The following is an 18,405-nucleotide window of genomic DNA, read 5'->3' as shown; positions in this document are numbered from 1 at the left end:
GATTTCAGACTTCTCAGTGAGATGCTCCCACATAACCTGGAATGCCACAGTCTTTAACATGTGAATTTGTTATCAAGTGGCTCTTTATGCTCACTGGGCAAAAGTTAACATCTGGATTTATGCTTTTCCTCACCCATTTTCTCCACCTCTTTCATTTCCACTTTATATTCTAAACTTTATACTATACCTTTTAGTTTTGTGTCGCTGCTCGTAATGCATAGTATTGTGCAAACAGCTCGATTTTAAGTGGCTGAAGCTAACAATTGGTATAGAAATCAATATTTACAAACAAGGATCTTACTTTTTCCCCCCCAGAATTTTGTTCATGTTATTAAATGACATTGTAAAAGTTAGATTTTTAACAGACAGAAGTCAGATTTGGAATTGCAGATTTCTCTGAAGAGATTGATGACATAAAGGAATTATTGAAAGCTGTTTCAGGAACTGTGTTCTCTGTAGTGTTTCATGCTCAGGTAGTCCCATTAGATAAAGTATTCTTGTTCAAGAGGTGACAGGCAGTCAGCAAGTAGGACTTCAACAGCATCGCTGTATATGAAAGACTGCTTTTTGCATAAGTGGAAGGATCATAACATTGGAGTGGCATCAGGATATGATTGCAGTGGTGGTGACACGTTTGTGCCTAGACGTGAGATGAATGATTAATAGACGGACCGTGGATGAGAAGAGTGTAGATGTGCTGGGAAAAACAGTCAGCATTTTACCTAGTGCATGAAAGGTTTTACAAAAAATTACCGTGTGTAGTTGCACACCGCTGCCGTGGTGACTCCCACGTTGCATGCAAAATGACACCTGAGAGTCTTTGCAGAGTGAGAGAGCTATGTATCCCCTCACAGAAAGCTCAGCAGTTAATTTTGCATAGCAACTTAATTCAACAGTTGTGCTCCCAGCACCCTGAGTAGTCATCCAGCAGCATCTGAGTGGGCCTGACGTGCCTTCCCATCTGCTCCAAGGCCCACAGTGCCCTTAGCCGCATACCCTCCAAGCAAGAGTATGGCAGCCCTGCAAAGCAGCCCTCTGGTTGCGCTGGTGGTTTCCAAAGGGCTTGAGCGGTCAGAGGGAATTAGCTGGCATTGTAACGCAGAACAGATGAATGTCTGTGGCATACATAACTGAGCCCAGGATCTCTTCCAAAGCTCTAGTAGTGTGGTTGGGACCAGTCTACATTAAAGGACAGAAAATATGGGTAGTATAGTTCTGAGGCACCCTGGAACATGGTCAGAAAAAAAACCGGAATCGCTCTTTGAAGCAGATTGCAAAACCAGGCCAGGATAGCTGCAGCATTTATGTCCTAGGGCAGAAGTTCTTCTTGGGTGCCTTCATCCTTCCCTTGTCAGTCTTTATCTTTTTTCTTTTTTTTTTTTTTTTTTTAACATCCTTCACCATTCATTCTTCAATGTTTTTAATTCTATTGTATGGTAGTAGAAACATCTTTGACGTATCTGAGTGATTGTCTCTACACATTTGCCATTGTGCTTTGTATTTTCCTTTCCCAAATGTTTGCATTTTGGAAGGATTTCATTGCCTAAAGCCGATTACTTCTCAATTTTAAAAAAAGGGGGGGGAATATTTAAGTTGCTTTTCTTAAAGCACAATGAAAATAACTTGTAATTTTTTTTTCATCTCCTGTCATTTTAGAAACTCATGAGAATTTTGCAGTTTATCAGTCTAGGAATTTCTAAATCATTTCTCAACCATATGTTCTGTATGTCATTATTACACATATGGTGTGCAATAAGATACTGTGTAACAGAACAATGCGAATTACTGAAGGTATATCAAGATTTACAGTCAATGACATAAAGAAGTTTAAAAAAAAAAAAGTAAAAAAAAGTGGGTTTCACGTTTAGTATTATAATCCCTCAAATCTGTTTACCCCTTTTTTTTTTAATTACAGCTATTTTCTATTGTTGTTTTCTTACTCAGTACATAGAAAGGAGACACATTGACTATGTAGAAGGAACTGCCTTGTAAAAGAAATACCTTACAAGGAAGCAATTTCCATTCATTAATACAACACTCTGAACTGATTAATGAGACCAATATAATTTTGTATTTCAGAAGTAATAGCTTGAATTATTTTTTCCAAATTGTTCATATTTTATTGACTGTTTATTTTCTATTACATTACTTTTCAGATTTATGGAAAGTACTTGTAATTATCATATCCTTCATTTGATGCAATGAATATATTTTACTGGACAGCTTTATGCTTTCAGTGTTACATTTTCATTTTGCAGCTGAAGAACAATTTCCTAATTACATTTATACACATAGTCGGTTATTAAAGTTTTGGTTTTGTTCTTAGTGTTTTGAGGTCTTTTTCTAAGCTGCTGTGAATTTTGCAGTTACGTGTTAGGCATGTGCAATGCAGAACTAAGTCTATGATTTTACAAGATGCAAGTCCGAAACAAGCTCTTTTAGCTACTCCTGTAGCTCTGAAGATTGCAACTTATCGTTGCACCTTATACCTGCAATTGAATTTTAAATAGTAACTTCTAGGTCAATACCCAGTAGTTGTTTTATAGAAGGAAAATGTTTGTGGAAACTTTTCCAAACTGTTGATTGAAAATTCTGTAGTGCCTCTGTCCTGCTAAAAGAAAGAGCAAGAATAGAATACTTTTCTGCCTGGGGCTTTTGTGCTTACATGCCATGGAGATAGGAGCTGTATACAAATTTAAGTTTGTCATTTATAGCCAGTGCTTTGATTTTTGTCTGAACCCAGTGATTTTAAAACATCATTGCAGGAGTCATTTTCCTATTGCAAGTAATAAACATGCCACATCCTTAAAAGACGAAGTGTGAGACATAGCTGTAATGGCTCAGTTTTGGTGCCAAGAATAAGTGGTTTGAAGAAAGCTTAGCACCCTTATCCCTAGGGAGATGTAAATTATTACAGGCAACTTCTCATTTGAGTTCTAGTAAACAGCAAGGACATGTCACAAGTATAATAGATATTCATAAAGTAATATTAAAATATACTTCTGACACATACTTATATTTTTATTAACAGTAATTTTGTATGCATATCCACAAATACCTAGAGTATAGTGCAAAGTATTAATATTCGAAGAGCTGTAACAGTGCTGCAAATATCAAAGGCAACATGAACTACTCTTATTCTGTAAGAGTAGGTGCTTTTCCTAGAGCAACATGCTCCTCAGTGTGTTCCTATGTGAGGGCAAAAGAAATTGTGGGTCAAGAGGGACCTTCTTACCGTCACAGCAGTGAGACTGAACCTAGCAGCTTTCAGGAATATGCATTCTTGAGGTTTGCTTTTCACATAAGTTTTTGTTTGCTTGGTAATGATTTTTATGCGTGTGTGTTCTCCTGTTCCTGCCAAAAGAGATACAGTAGAAGAATGGTGGATGTGGTTAAGCTCAGTCCTTAATGAAATGGCCTTAAGCAACTAATTGATAGACACTGAGGATACTTTTTGTAAGTGGGAGAAACCCATCTGCATAGAAACTAGTCTGCCATTTGTTCTATGTGCAGAAGTCAAAAGAGGACTCAAAATTCATATCTCTGTTCAGTCAAAGTTGTTCCTGATCTAGAAGAGACCCATATCAACTGGGGTTGGCTTTTATGGCATGTACACCAGTAACCAGAATTCCTCTGGTTTTCTCATGAAGAGGAAGCTATTAAAAAGCTCATTGAGACTACTGGTATTAGTGAAAGACCTGGCCATTAAACACTTGAGCACTAACTCAAGGGGGGGAGTAAATCTATCATCTTTGCCTATGTTCAGCAAAGATCTGTACCAAGTACAATTGCAACTTGGAATATCTGGGGAGTTTATTACATAGCAGGGGTTCATACATCCCATTGTACACAAACCTGATGAGTTGACCAGCTGGGACTACAAAAACCGACATGAGATTAGTTGTACACGTAACAGAAAACCACACTGGCATGAGCAACAGCACACCAGTCATCAAATTTCTTTCTGGGAATTTGGTAGAGAAGAGCTACCATCATCTCTCCCTTCAGTATGAGTCGCATATTTTGATGGCCCATGCAAACAGTTTTCATCTGTATTCTCACAACACGAGGAATATTCAGTAGTGTCCCCACAACCTACAATCAGGTGAGGATTGAATATAAACAGCCGTAAAGCAGGAATCATGCCTCTGGCAGATGTGATTTTTTCAGCAACTTCATGTTTTGGAGACATGATCAACAACAATCAACCAACATTTACTTAAAGGAGCTACAAGGGTCCTACTGGAAAGAAACAATGAAGAAGAATGAAGCATGGGGCTCAGGAACATTGCAAGTGCCTGCCTTTTGTATACTTTCCTACCAGTCTGACTGATCCCCCTGGTTATTGTCAGAGCTAGTCAAAACCAGGACATGCTCCTCCATGTAGCTGACTGTTGGCCAAGGGTAGACCTTTTGCATGCCAGCAACCACAGCCAGCTGAGTTCCAGAAGTGGTGTATCCATTGTCTTTCATGGGATGCGGGCTTAAGTTTCTTCTTCTTCCAGCATATTGAGGTCTGGCTGGTGCTGGGTAGGTATTTTGAAGACAAATTATTCCTTGCCTTTTCAAGAAGTCCTGTACAGTTGGAAAAGGTGCTGAATATAAATCACTGAATGTGAAATTTTTTTAGATTTTCCAATTGTCTCTAAAGAAGAGCCTCTAATACAAGTAACACGCCATGAAAAAGTCTGTACTTACCAAAAGTCATTAGAAAGTCTTCACCCAAACTTTACTGTGATCTATAAAATATTTGGGAATCTAGGCTGGAAGTTTGTGCTGTTATGGAAGAATATTGCAATGCAAGCATCTTCTTTTGTAACTGTTGCAGCAAACTCTAAAACAGCTCTTAGACTCTGTTAATTATCTCATTGGAATTTAGAAATTTGAAGTCTTTTTGAGGCTATCTACAAAGTCAGGTTTATACTTTTAAAGGTTCTAAAAAACTGAGAGCGCAATTTGATTAAATTATTATTAAATGGTAACAACTAAAAGAGGAAAACCTGGAAGCAAAACATACCTATTTAAAGTAAGTATTCACACATGCAGGGCTTTACACTGGTTTTAGTGCCACTTTAGGCTACGCAGTTAATCAGTGCTTCTGTTATCTTGATAATCTGTCCACTTGCTGTTGTAAATAACTTGCTGGTGGAGTTCCTGACAGCTATTTGGACTTTAAGCTTTCAGAAATGCTACTAGGTGTCCATGTTTGCAGCTTCTAAAAACATTTGCTTCTGAAGTAATTTTTTCAGCTAATGTACCTCAAAGTCTTCACGTTTGTTTGTATTTGTTTTCCTTAGATGTGTATTTCCAAAGTGTGAATCTCTGTAATAGATTTAATTCACCTGAGACTATAAAGTGACCAAGTAGCTTTTGCTGAAAATGTTACCTTGTTTGTGACATTGGTTTTCCTTTGTGGAAGACAGAACATTCTCCTGTAATGCCACACGTAACCTGTGAAACTTCGCACCTTGGGGAAGGGTGCACACGTGAAATTTTCGCACTTAGACCTGCACAGAGCCAGGGAAATTGGGCTGCTGGGAGTTCTGCAGGGAGCAGGTGGGATGGATTGCATGCACTTCCCCACCTACAGGCTCTCTCTGTGGAAAAGTGACGGAAACTTGACCCATATCAGAAAAAAAAATATATTCTGAATATCCCCTCCCATTCCCCGCTCTGGCAGTGGTGTGGGGTCGCCCCTTGGCAGAAGGCAAAGCGTACCCTTCCTCCTCCTTTCGGCAAACACATTCATTGGTCGGTGTGCTTTTCATTGTGAATTCAGTCTGAGGGCAGAGGACCTTTACTCACCTCTGCCGTATCTGTTCAAGTTTCACCCATAGAACATCTTTCATTTCAAGAGCAGCACAGAGCTGTTGGGCACCTGATTGATTTCTGCAGCCTCCTGTGCCCTGGCAGATATCGTTAACCACCTTCAGCGGTGAGGCTGTTGGATGTACAAATGTTCTTGCTTGCTTGTGATCATGCCATAAGCCACTGGCTGTGCCAGGAACAAAAAAAGAGATTTCCTGACTTAACTCGGCTGCGGCCTTACCACAAGGCAATTTTCCCTCCTGAAATGTTTGTTTTTAGCCCCCGGTAGTAGTTATAAAAGCCTGTTAAATATCAGACTTCTCAGCCTGAGACCATCTGTTTCCCTCGCAATCACATACCACCCACACACACGGGTTGCTTTTCACCAGCATTGGGGTTACAGCAGAAGATGAAAAGAAAGGCATTTTCCCATATGATAGTCTAACCAGAAGATGGAGCAGGAAAATGTGTTTGGGCGGAGGGGGCATGATTATGCTAGAAATAAAGGGGTGTTTCCCCATGAGTAGAAGGCAGCAGGCTTCCAGGGACTGCAGTGATTCAGATCTCCTCTGGCTCTGTGTGTAAGATCTTGTTCCCCTTGACTGTGGCATAGCTTGCTTTATAAATCGTCAGCGTTATGTGGTGAGTAGGCTGTCTTTGTAAAGTGCTCTCCCAGCATACAAAGAAATTCTTTTGCCAAATTTGTTACTGGTGAAATGACAGCTGTTAGGTTTAAAGGGAGTTTACACACTTTCTGCACATTAAATCATTTGAAACTCAAATTCTGTTTATGTAGAAATTAGATTACTATTAGGAGGTTTCCAATGAATCCTTTTTTAAGAACTAAATAATAAGCAGAATTTGTAATTCTGCCAGAAGGGCATAGAATTGTAATGAATCGTTTTATTTAGCATTTGCTTACCCCAGAACAAGCAGCACCGTCTCTTGTTGCTGCAACGGCCTGGAAGGCAGAAGCATCATGGAATTCAACTTGCATTTCCTAACACTGTATGGGAGATTTCAACAATTTTCCCTGCACCGTGGTGGTGATTTACTTCTTGCTTATCTATGTATTTTTGCCACTGTTTCAAAACCATGTATTTTTGCTCTGCTCTTTTGGGGTCGTTATATGTATACTATCTAGTTGGCTACTTAAATCAAAGGGAGTAGTTGTGAACTGTGATTTCTCTACCTTTTGTCTGTCCTGTCAGTGTCTGTCTTAGAACTACAGCAGTGTTATTAAAAGGAAGAGCTTACTAGGACATGAATCAGCCATGTTTTTTTAAGGAGCTTGGTTCAGGCAAGAAGCTGTAAAGTTTAGCTAGAAACTGATACAAAAGATCACTTGCTGGAAACAGTGTTGGAGGAGCAGCACAACTAGGACATAATGAAAATATGTATAGGAAAAGGCAAAGCCTACAGTCATTTATTAAAATATATATGGAATTTAAATGTAAGAAGGACTGATTTTTACAGCTTGCTGTGTTTTATACATTTAAAATATTTCTGGAATTTCGCCCACAACTTTTTTTTGTTTATTATTGGACATAATTGTTTATTGTCGTTAATTGTAGTGCAGTCTAAGCTGCTCAGCATAATGCTGTCCTTTACAGGATTTGCAGAATAAAAAGTGAACACATACAAATGTGTAACTAAATCACTCTCTGTGTCCACTGTTACCTCTGAAATTATCATAGATTTACTTTAAAACTTGGTAAGTTACATGAGCTGAGAGAGTCAGACTGAAAGGTAGTTTTTGTTTCAATTCTTAGCAATTCAAAGTTTATGTTTGAAATGAGGGTTAATGACTCTGTCTTCTTTCCGAAAAGGGAAGCAGCTGTACTGGAAACCCAGAGCATCTTTTGACTGATACATAACTAGAATTGGTTGTCATTAGAATAGAATAATATCTTACTAACATTGAGGGAGTTTGGGGGGTTTTTTTGGTTGTTTGTTTGGGGTTTTTTTAACCATGAGGAAGAGCAAAATTCTAATTCACATGTAAGCCTAAAGAGCTTATTTAAGTCATTAGAGAACAATAGTTCCTCAGTTTGCTCTTGTGGAGGCCTCACTCTCTTAGGCGTTTCTCTTCCCTTGCACAGTTAGCACAGAAAAGTATTTAAAAGCTATTTTGGAAGCTTGGTTCCCTATTCTTTTGCTGTCTCTCATGATCTGCATATTCCTTATACCTGATGACAGATAGATTAGTTAATTGATCTGGAGACAAAAAGTCATCTGGTGACCTACTGCTTTATTTCTCTTTTGCTCTAAGGCCCAAGCCGCCATTTATAAGAATTTTCACCTTTAACTCTAGAGGCCAGGATTAAACTCTTTTTGTAAAAGTCAAGGCTGTAAAGTAAGCATCTCACTTCTGTGTTTTACATAAATGTTTGGTTATTATGATTTTCTAATAAAATTGTATATGCTTTCTCATTTTTCTTAAAGTTTTTCTCTTAGCTGTTCACTTTTGTGTCTCCTCCGTGTATTATTCATTCAACCTCTTTTCTGGGCAATTCTACCTTTTTTTCCCCCATGGTTTTCTTTTCATCATACTGCCCCTGTTCCTTTTTCATTTCCTCCAAAGCAAAACATGAATCTCTCTTATCTGGGTTCTTTCAAATCTGATGAAACAAACTCACCTGTTTGTGCTTAGGAGTTTTATATTGTGTTTTCCCATTCCTAGCTTATCTTTCTCAGATTTTATTAGTGTGGCCTTGTGTTCCCAGACAAGGCTGAGCATGCAGAAATTGGTCAAGAATTTCATAGCTTATAATATACAAATTTGGGGGCCTTTCAAACTGCTTTTAGATCTACACATTTACAAAGTGTTCAAAAGGCACCATTAACCTTAAGTCCATGACAAAAATTCAGTTGACTTAATTAGTGAAGAATTTCCCCCCTGGCTCTTGGAATTGAGGAAATCTAGTAGTTTGCTCCCTTCATGAATGTCAGCCATATGTCAGTAAAAGTCAGGTTTAGTAAGTAGTAAAAGAGCCTTTAGATGCAGTTTCTTTATGGGGAAGAAAGGCAGTTTTTTGCAGCACTGGTTGTGTCAGCTGTAAGCATTACATAATCGCAACTTGCGAGTGTATTTTTCAGGCTAAAGGTTTTGAAAGTTTGAAGTTTTTAACCTGTACAGTAGGAACTGTGCTTTTGAAGTAAATAGCTTTGGCAAATTATTTTTCTTGGAAGTGTTAAGAAAAAAAAACTCAGAAGACAAAGAAAAACATACAGTTGTAGCTCACTTTGGATTAATGATTTTGGATAGGAACCAAAATTATCTAACACTTGAAAATGCTGGGAAATCTATTAAGAAGTCGTACATCAAACTTCGCAATGCATACCGCACTCCAGTTAAACATGTGCTATGAAACGAGTACCTATATTTACACACTTGTCATTTTGCCTGAATCAGGATTATAGGACTTACTCAGCTTCCAGCTGAAGCATGGTTCTTTTTTTATATCATTTACTTATAAATCACAATTTTTGCAGTCAAGTTTAAGTGGTTGTCTGTATTTGCTATAAACATAAGGTGCCAGATGAGCAAAGCAGGAAATGGGATACTCTACATCATTTTACCTGTGTTTTACAGGCAGGTTTTGGCTACATTCTTAAAGATTTTTGAGATTCGTTCTAGTCCCCTGTCAGCATTTTGGAAAGCTGAATTTTTCCTCCCCCACAAAGTCTTTCAGCCGGACTTCTCCATTGTTGTTTCATGTTTTGTTTTCTTCAGCTGAAAATCTGAATTCTCTGGTTAAAAAGCTAGCCTTCAATTTGTGAACTCAAAACGTACTTCTTCACTGATTTCCATGAGTTATCAGCAGAGAAGATTATCTGAAGCTAGCAATAATTGCATAACTTTCTCACTTCTGATTCTAAACAAGGAAGAAGGATAATCTGATTTGTGAAGATGCAGAAAAGTCTATTCTGAATCGAAACAAGTGCAACTTTAAGTTAAAGTCTATGGGCTTGGTGGTCCCCAGCCCCAGGGAGTATTGCTCTGGGAGACTGCTGTCCCCTGGTGAAAAAAACCTGAGCCTACAGACCTACAAAACATCTGAATCCCACTGCGGGGAAGCCAGGCCAGGAGCATACCAATAGGGTTGCATTCTTACATTTTGAATCTCTGCATAATGTAAGCTGAATGTCATTTTTGTGTCTCAAGTGAGTAAGCTTTTGTAGTTTCTCACCATGTGATAGCATTTTTCCCCAATTTGATCTACAGGTAAATTGTTGAAAAGAAGTCAATGACATTTTACCATTGGAAGGTTCTGTTGGGTTTCATACACCTTAGGACCTAAAAGGAGAATAGATATAATGTCTGTTAGTATCCCTGCTAACTACTGTGTGGGTGAGCCTGGGGTGGAAGGAGATGGTGTTCGCATAATATGACAGCAGGATTGTAAGTACACTGTTGCTTCTAGTTCATTCTGTGTGCATAGCTGCCATCATGTGTTTTATGTAATCTTTTTTATTTCTTTCTTGTAAAGCAAGATCATAAGTATGTTACCTCAGCAGGTTAAATTTCAATTTACTTTAACAGTGTTTCTGTACTTTTTTCATCATTCTTCTTAAATCCCTCAGAGGAAGAAGAGGCCACTATTAGAAAGGTTGTTTGCTGAACTAGTTCTACTATAGCTTTTTCCACTGAAGCTGAAATATTTATCTCTATTTCAGCTTTTGTAAGAAAGATGATTAAGCCATACTCAACTCGGTCGAAAACCTGCAAAGTTTCAGTTTACTTTGTTACTTAAAATGTCTGCCTTGTGGATGACAGCATCATCATCATCTGTTTTCCTTGATCCAGGTGAATTTTTTCCCCCAGTCTGAGCTCTTTCACCCCATATGCTTTTGGAGCTACCTTCCATTAGCCAGTCTCTCATGTGGTACCATGGACAAGAAGGCATGTATCACTATGTGGCATTTAAATTAAACAGATTTTGCCTGCCGTAATATTGACCATGTGTTACACATGTATTGAAGGGGTTAATGGAGCAGTTGCATGCTGGAGGTGTGTATGTTGGAATGCCTTGAGAATCGATTCCAGCTAATGGAAAAAATGCTTTAAAAGTGAGCTGGTTCAGTTCCCACAGTGAACAACAGAGTGGAAACAACATTTAATAAACCTTTCAGAAGTAAATCCTCCGATTTTTCCTTTCACCACCATCTGTGGAAGAAATGCCTGCTTTCTTCTCAATGGGCAGTATTTCTTCCTGCAGTGTATTTGCCTTACTCTGTTAGGTATCAAGAGAAAGCTCTTTAAGTCTTTGGACAAAAAAATATTTGAAAAATATGTTCTGTTCATACATCCTCTAAGACTTAAATGTGAAAAATCAATAAAACTTTTGTTTAAAGGACAGGTTGACCAAAAATAACGAACCCAAATGTTCCTTCTCAAATGCCCCCAACTATCTGGTTTCCAGTAAATTGTAGAAGTTTCAACTGTATGCATCTTGTTTTACGCAGATGGGTGCTGCAAATGAAAATCTCTGTTGTACTTGGATTACAGGGGAATGTTGCATCTTCTGATTTATCTGTGTGTCACTTCCATTTTAAAAATTAAGACACTTAAAAGATTTGGCAAACTTGACCTGTTACTTGTGAAAATAATATGTGATTACATTTGTTGTTGTTGTTGTTTGGGTTGGTTTTTTTTTACTATATAGTTCTCATGCAGAGTTGAGAGGCTTACAGTAATATTTTTGCATTGCTAATTAAGATGATTATATACAGATTTAAATTAAGGAAGAGTTTTTGTTCTGTCTATAAACCTCACTGAAAAATTCAAGTTTTACTTCGCATTTGAGAATTGGCATGATTTTAAATGCAGGGCATATTTGTTGTGAACCATGAACAGTCTTTATGAAACCTGAAGAAGATTTGTGAAAACAGCCTGTAATAAAAATCACACATGCTTCATAAAACACTACTTGATAGATATCACTTGCACCATTAAGAACTAAACGACAAAGGATGTAATTTCAGTTCTGGCATGCAATATTAATCGAAAGCCTTTAAAGCATCTTGCTGATGGGAACTATGACAACATGACACTGAAGAATTACGAACTAGAGACATTTATCTTAATCAGATTTTCAAAGTAAATGCCATAAAATAGAAAGTTATTTTATCTATCTTCACAGGGTCACATATCATATAGGGTGTATAGCGTTTTAGCTTGTTTATGCTAAAAATACCAGGGACAAAAAATTCTGCCTTTCAAGTAAGTTTACAGTTCAGTTCATATACTTCAGAAAGTTTTTGTGAAAAGATTGTTAGTAACTGATGGTTTCTGTTTGCTGCAGTAAGATTTCTAGAACGTTATGGAGAACTGAATTCTAAAACATAGCTGGGCATGCACAGATATTATCAGTATGAAGTTGTTGATGGGTAATACTTTGCTAAACGAATGCGAAATGGAAAGACAAAGTTATGGGTGTACCTTTAACATGAAGTAACACTCCTGCAGATAGCACATCTGAAAGACACAGCTGAAAGATATTGGTAAAAATAGTTTTTCTTCAGTTCCTAAAGACTGCATTTTTTGTGCATTACTCATATCTTTGTCTTCCTGGGTATAATTAACTAGTAAAGAACCTTATATAACCTTAAAGAACTGGTAAAGTATCCTTATATTGTAGGATATATGAAATAATCAACATATACTTCATAGTTTAAAATGCCAGTGTTACATGTTAGGGACTGTCCTACTGCCCTCTGGGGAGCTCCTGCTACTTCTCTCCTCATGCCATCTGATAGAACTTAGACATTTACCATGTGTACACCATGAGACTTGTTTTGAGTTTCTCCACAGTCAAACGAGTCTTTCTTCCCTTTCACAGCAGAAGTCTTTATTTTTCTTTAAGAAGTAAAGTAATGTTGAGATTTAAAGAAAAATGTGTAATGTAAATAACAACATTTGTGTTTTCTTTATCATTTGTCATGGTTTAACCCCAGGCAGTAACCAAGCCCCACACAGCCACTCGCTCACTCCCTCCTGGTGGGATGGGGGAGAGAATCACAAGAGTAAAAGAAAACTCTCATGGGTTGAGATAAAGACAGTTTAATTGGGAAAGCAAAAGCCATACACACAAGCAAAGCAAACCAAGGAATTAATTCACTACTTCCCACCAACAGGCAGGTGTTCAACCATCTCCTGGAAAGCAGGGCTCCATCATGTGTAATGGTTACTTGGGAAGACAAAATGCCATCACTCCAAATGTGTTCCCCCCCCTTCTTTTTTCTTCCCCCAGCTTTATGGGCTGAGCATGACGTCATATGGTATGGAATATCCCGGTCAGTTGGGGTCAGCTGTCCCAGATGTGTCCCCTCCCAGCTTCTTGTGCACCCCCAGCCCACTCACTGGTGGGGTGGGGTGAGGAGCAGAAAAGGCCTTGACTCTGTGTAAGCATTGCTCAGCAACAATTAAAACATGAGTGTGTTACCAACGTTATTCTCATCCTAAATCCAAAGCACAGCACAATATCAGCTGCTGTGAAGAAAATTAGGTCTATCACGGCTGAAACCAAGACATCATTTCTTCCAAACTTAGGATGCGTAAGCAAGGCAATGGAATCCTTCAGAACATATCCTGCAGTTAAGTTCTCTAGTAGTTTCTCACTCCCAGGTCGTTTGACAGGTTGTCAGACCCTACAGGCAGTATACTGATGAGGAGAGAAACATTGGCCCACTTTGATCAAGCTACTTGTATGACTTTTTCCCATTTTATATTATAATAGTATATACACACACACAAAGTGCATATCTTGATCAAAGTGTCCTTGTCACTTCTCCACGTTCTTATCACCACACAGCTAGCACAGAAGCACAAGAGGAAGTCAGCAGCAGCAGCTGTGGGTTAATGCTGTTTCCATCTGTATGTCCCTTAATTGTAAAGCAAGCAGAAAGGGATAGTGCAGGCTGACAACAAATCAAAGTGAAAGGGCTCTCCTCTGGTGGTAGGCACTGTGTCACCTCGTTCCTTGGGCTTAGTGCCTGGTTTGGAACCTTAAAGCAGTTGGCAGGGCAGAGCCGTTTTGGACATGGGTAAGATTAAACAAATACTTTGGATTAACCACAAAATGAGCAGATACAGTAGGTTATTTTGGATTGCCACTATAGCTTGTAGTAAACAATCAGAGAGGAAACTTTGAGTCTTGCACGCCTTGGCAGAAAAAGTACACTGAAGCAGTGGGTCATTCAAAAGGCAGATCTACCTAATTACAGATTAACACTTAAATAGGCAATTTTTCTCTAAAGCTATAACCTTCTTTTGGTTTTCATTAATTAAATACAGCTTCTCATGAAAGGTACTCCCAGACCAGAGACTTCTGGAATGAATGGTTTTACTTGCCTGCAGAATCACTAAAGCCCTGGCCATAGCGGTCGGTGCTGGTAGCCTGTTTTACCCTTCTGTAAGCAGGGACTTACTTTTAAAAAAATTGCTCCTTTGGGAGCTCTATGAATAATTAGGCCATAATACCCACTCTCTTCAATTTGCAGGGATTTCCAAGGTAAATCCCACTTCTGCTTACAGTACTTTTGGAGATATGTCCGTTTGTCAATTATGTAAAAGTCCATTGAAGTGTTTTATTGATGAAATCAGACCAGTCCTTATGGAAATTACTTCTGAGTGCTAGCAATCGGGCTGGCAGACCAAGGACTAGTGACCTCGAAATGAAAGGTTGTCTTTTCTGTTACCAGTTTTCTAAAACATTTAGTCTAGTCCAGCTGCTTAGTTCTGGTATGTATTGTGGATATTTGCTTTACCATGGCAGAGACTCTTCGAAACTCTGTCTGGAAAAAGGAGTAACCTGACTAGAAAGAGTTAAGACTCTCATAGACGGAGATATTGAATTACATTGTGTTCCCATTTGAAATGTTTATATCATAATGGAAGTCTTCACTTCTGTTTGTCATGGTAACTCAAAGTTAACATTAATTGTACGCTATTATAAAGCCTAATCCTTATCAAATGGAAATCATCTCTTTTTCCTAGATGAGTAGCTAGCTGACAGGTCTCAGTGATCTGTCTGTTATAGAAAGGCTATCACACAAAATGTGCAACCAATTACTTTTTTTCAGGGGTACTTGATCCTCTTTTGTCCTTCTAAATTAACCCTTTACCCCTAAATGGCAGTAGTTATCATAAATGTCTTTCTCCTTCCTTACTTTTTACTTTCACATATGCGTTTTTCTGTATTCTTTCATATGCTGTTCAAATTCTGTAACAATTAAATGATAAAATTAATTAAATGTAAATTACTTTCGAATAAGAGAAAAAGGTTTTGTGAAAGGCTACAGAGTACATGTATTTTAGCTCTAAAATTGAAATGGATGCTTTGCTTCACTGTGGTTCCCTAGGGTAAGTAACAATTTAAATATGTTTTGAAAAATTCATATAACTGTAGTTACACAGCTTTCTACCCAATTCCTTGTGACTTTTCTGAGTTCTGTACATATGTTCGCATGCATAATTATCTGATGCTGACTAACACAGCAAAAGCCTTAAAAATATGCAGCTTTTTGTTGCACCTGAACAACTTGAATGCACAGACTGATTGCTGGGCCGATTTACTTTTGCTTCTTGCTGCAGAAATAGTCTCTTTAGGATGAATGGGGTTGGTCTGCAGTCATTAAGGTCTAGACCAAACAAGAAAGTTTTCATTAAAACTCACCATTTTTGGACATAAGCCCACCTGTACCCATACCTGCTTATTTTTAGTGTAAATGCAACATTGTCATTTAGATTAAATCAATTAGGATAGTATTTTAAATCCAATTTAAAGCAACTGTAGCTTTCTGCAACAGTATTTAAGTATTTCAATACAATTGTGCTTTATAAGATTTGAATGCTCTTTCTTCTTCCTGATAGTCTATAAGAAGCTCCCACTGTCTTTATCAATTCCTTAATTATGAAAAGCAAAAGACAGTACTTTTCTGGCTGTGATGCTGATTTCTCAGGAGACCGGTGTGAATCACTTAACATATATGCCTCAGTTTCCCTGCGTGTGCAATGAGAATATTTTCATAGTGTCACAGGGATGTTGGGAGGCTTTTTTACTATGTAAAACTGATAGCTTTGTGTGAAAGTCACAGTAATACTGAAAGCTGTTCTTCAGCTATTAACTCCTTAAAAGAGGAGTAGAAAACAGGAATCTGGCTCCAGCTTAAGAACAGCATTCAAAAGATGACAGTTCTGATTATTATATTTTCCTCACAAATCAGTGGTGCAAGGTTGAAGTTCCTGTTACAAATTGCGTGGCAGTCAGAACTGTGGATTCAGGAAATCCAGCAGGTTGAAGAGAAGATCGAAAGAGCAGTCCTCGGTGATCTCTCATTCAGAATGACAATATAGGACTGAGAAAATTTAGAGAAATATAGATTTTAGCTTTGTTGATTTATGGAAAATCTAATCTTGTTAGGCTCAATTCTACCTGTAGCTCTTGCACAATTAGAAGATAAATAAATCATTCCAGATTTTTCAAGCATTTCTGATTCTGTGGAGGCTGTAGATTCCCTGCTAATTGAAGTTGCTCTCAGACACTAGAAAATGTCACCTGGCAGCATGCTATGGAGAGACAGTGGGCTTCGAGGGCCTGTGATCTTTGCAAAGTTGCACTTGCTGTGCTCTTCTAGGTCCTTTCTAGCCTGCACCTTATGGTTACAAGCTCATCCTGCAACTCTTAATTTATTTTATATGTTACTCTGTAGTTTCAGTGTCAGTAATGTTTATATGTTATAGAGCAGAAGGGTTTTGTAGGTTCACAGTAAATTTCTGGAGGAATAATGTAAATCCCAAACAGTGGCCTGAGTAGCTGGCCTGTGGGCCAAAGAATACAGTTTCACTCCTCCAGCACGTTATCGGTATATTTATTATATATATGCATTTATTTGGGGAGCACATAAATATCCTCTGCAGAACCTTTACTATCCCTCTTCCTCGCTGGTAGAGTGTGTGAGAAGGTCTGACATGTACCTGAGACAAGCCTGCAGGCCTGGCATGGTTCCCTTACTCACACCATCCTTTGTGCAAGAGAACAACATTATTTTATCCTGTGCTTTGTCTTTAGCAGAGGCTGATGCAAGATCTTTAGTACTAAAACCAATAAATTAAAAAAATTATTTTCAGCTGAGGTTTTAAATGAGAAGATAAATTAATAAAGAGGGATGTCAGAATAATGTTTCATCTAGGAGGAGCTGCAGAGGGGGACAGTGTTGCACTGATCATGGCAGTACTGTTCAACAAGGCTAGGCAGGTAGGAGAGTCAAAAAAGGGAATAACAAAGACAAAAAGTCAGGTCCTTAGGAGAATTTTGATTAAGCAGTTTATCTGATGAAAAATAAGTTAATGAAAATTATTTAATTTCACTCATAATTTTTTCTGTCATGTAATTAATCATTTATATATACATATATTTACATACGCATATGTGTAAATATTTACACAGACACATGTGCAGATATATATATTTATATATACACATACACCTATATATTATAAAATATAGGGCCATAGTCAGTTTTGCACTAGCTAATAAATAGCTTGTAATCTAAATCAGATAACATTTTAAGTAGACATGGGAAAAAAGTCTTTGCTAGTGTTAAGCTATTAACTTTCCTTTAGCTGGCTTGTTCAAATGTGGCTTGAAGCCCTTGATAGGGATTGTAATAACATGCAGTGACACCCTTTGTGTCAGTGTTGGTAAAGACAAAGCTGATCAGTTGTATCCTTCCTGAAAGGTAATTTTTCATTAATGTATTAGGGATTTGGTATTGAAAGGCTTATTGGCAATGTAAATGCTGTCACTATTTTAATGACAGATTCAGCATTATTGCTGTTTGTGACAAAAGTTGTATTGACCGCACAGGAAACAAAAGGAGAATGGGGTTCTTGGAAAGGAAATTGTTCCAAAGGCTAGATTTTCTGTTTAAGCTTACCATCTATTCCTTAACATTCTCAAATTTTCTTATGTTCATGACATGAGAAATTGCTCACTGATAAGTTATTTTTATAGTAGTCACCTGTAAGTTATTGGAAACATCTGTTTCAACAGAAATACTTTTCCTGCGTTCTCTGTACCAAGGTATTATTATTGTGATTGTAACAATTTGCAGTTCTAACGAGTTCCAAACAGGGAATTTTACAGAACAGATTGTTAAAACCTAACATTGATGGGGGCATTCGATTGTGGGTTGTGCTGTTTTGAGGTTTTAAGCTTTATGGGTATTTTGTGCTTTGGTTAAGTCAAAAAATATTTCCTTCTGTTTTGATGGCCTGACTCTCTGATCACCTGTGACTTACTCCAAACTGTAGTTATATTGCATGGTGTGAAATTGGAAAATCTGTTCTGTGTGTGTTCTAATGGATGTGACGGTCATTAAGTATATGAGTCTTCTGACGTTGTAATCAGATGTGATTCAGTCTGTTAAATATCCATGAAGCAACATCTGTTTCACAGAGTGACCTTCTGCTAAAGAATACTTAGCATCTATTAGCAGATCATAGTGCAGACCTGCCTTATTTGAAATGCACTAAACTAGAGTAGTCTACTGCTGTTTAGCAACTAGCTTGTAATAATTTATTGCAGTTAA

General features: G+C 37.9%; 1 protein-coding gene across 11 annotated transcripts in view; it reads left to right on the top strand.

Annotated features, from left to right (window-relative positions):
• TENM3 (teneurin transmembrane protein 3) overlaps window positions 1-18,405 on the top strand; it is a 416,596-nt gene that overhangs the window by 258,894 nt on the left and 139,297 nt on the right. The gene's annotated exons all lie outside the window — the stretch shown is intronic.

Source organism: Phalacrocorax carbo, chromosome 4 (genome assembly GCF_963921805.1).
Source record: "Phalacrocorax carbo chromosome 4, bPhaCar2.1, whole genome shotgun sequence".
Lineage (NCBI taxonomy): Eukaryota > Metazoa > Chordata > Aves > Suliformes > Phalacrocoracidae > Phalacrocorax > Phalacrocorax carbo.
This window is presented reverse-complemented; position numbering and strand designations above follow the sequence as displayed.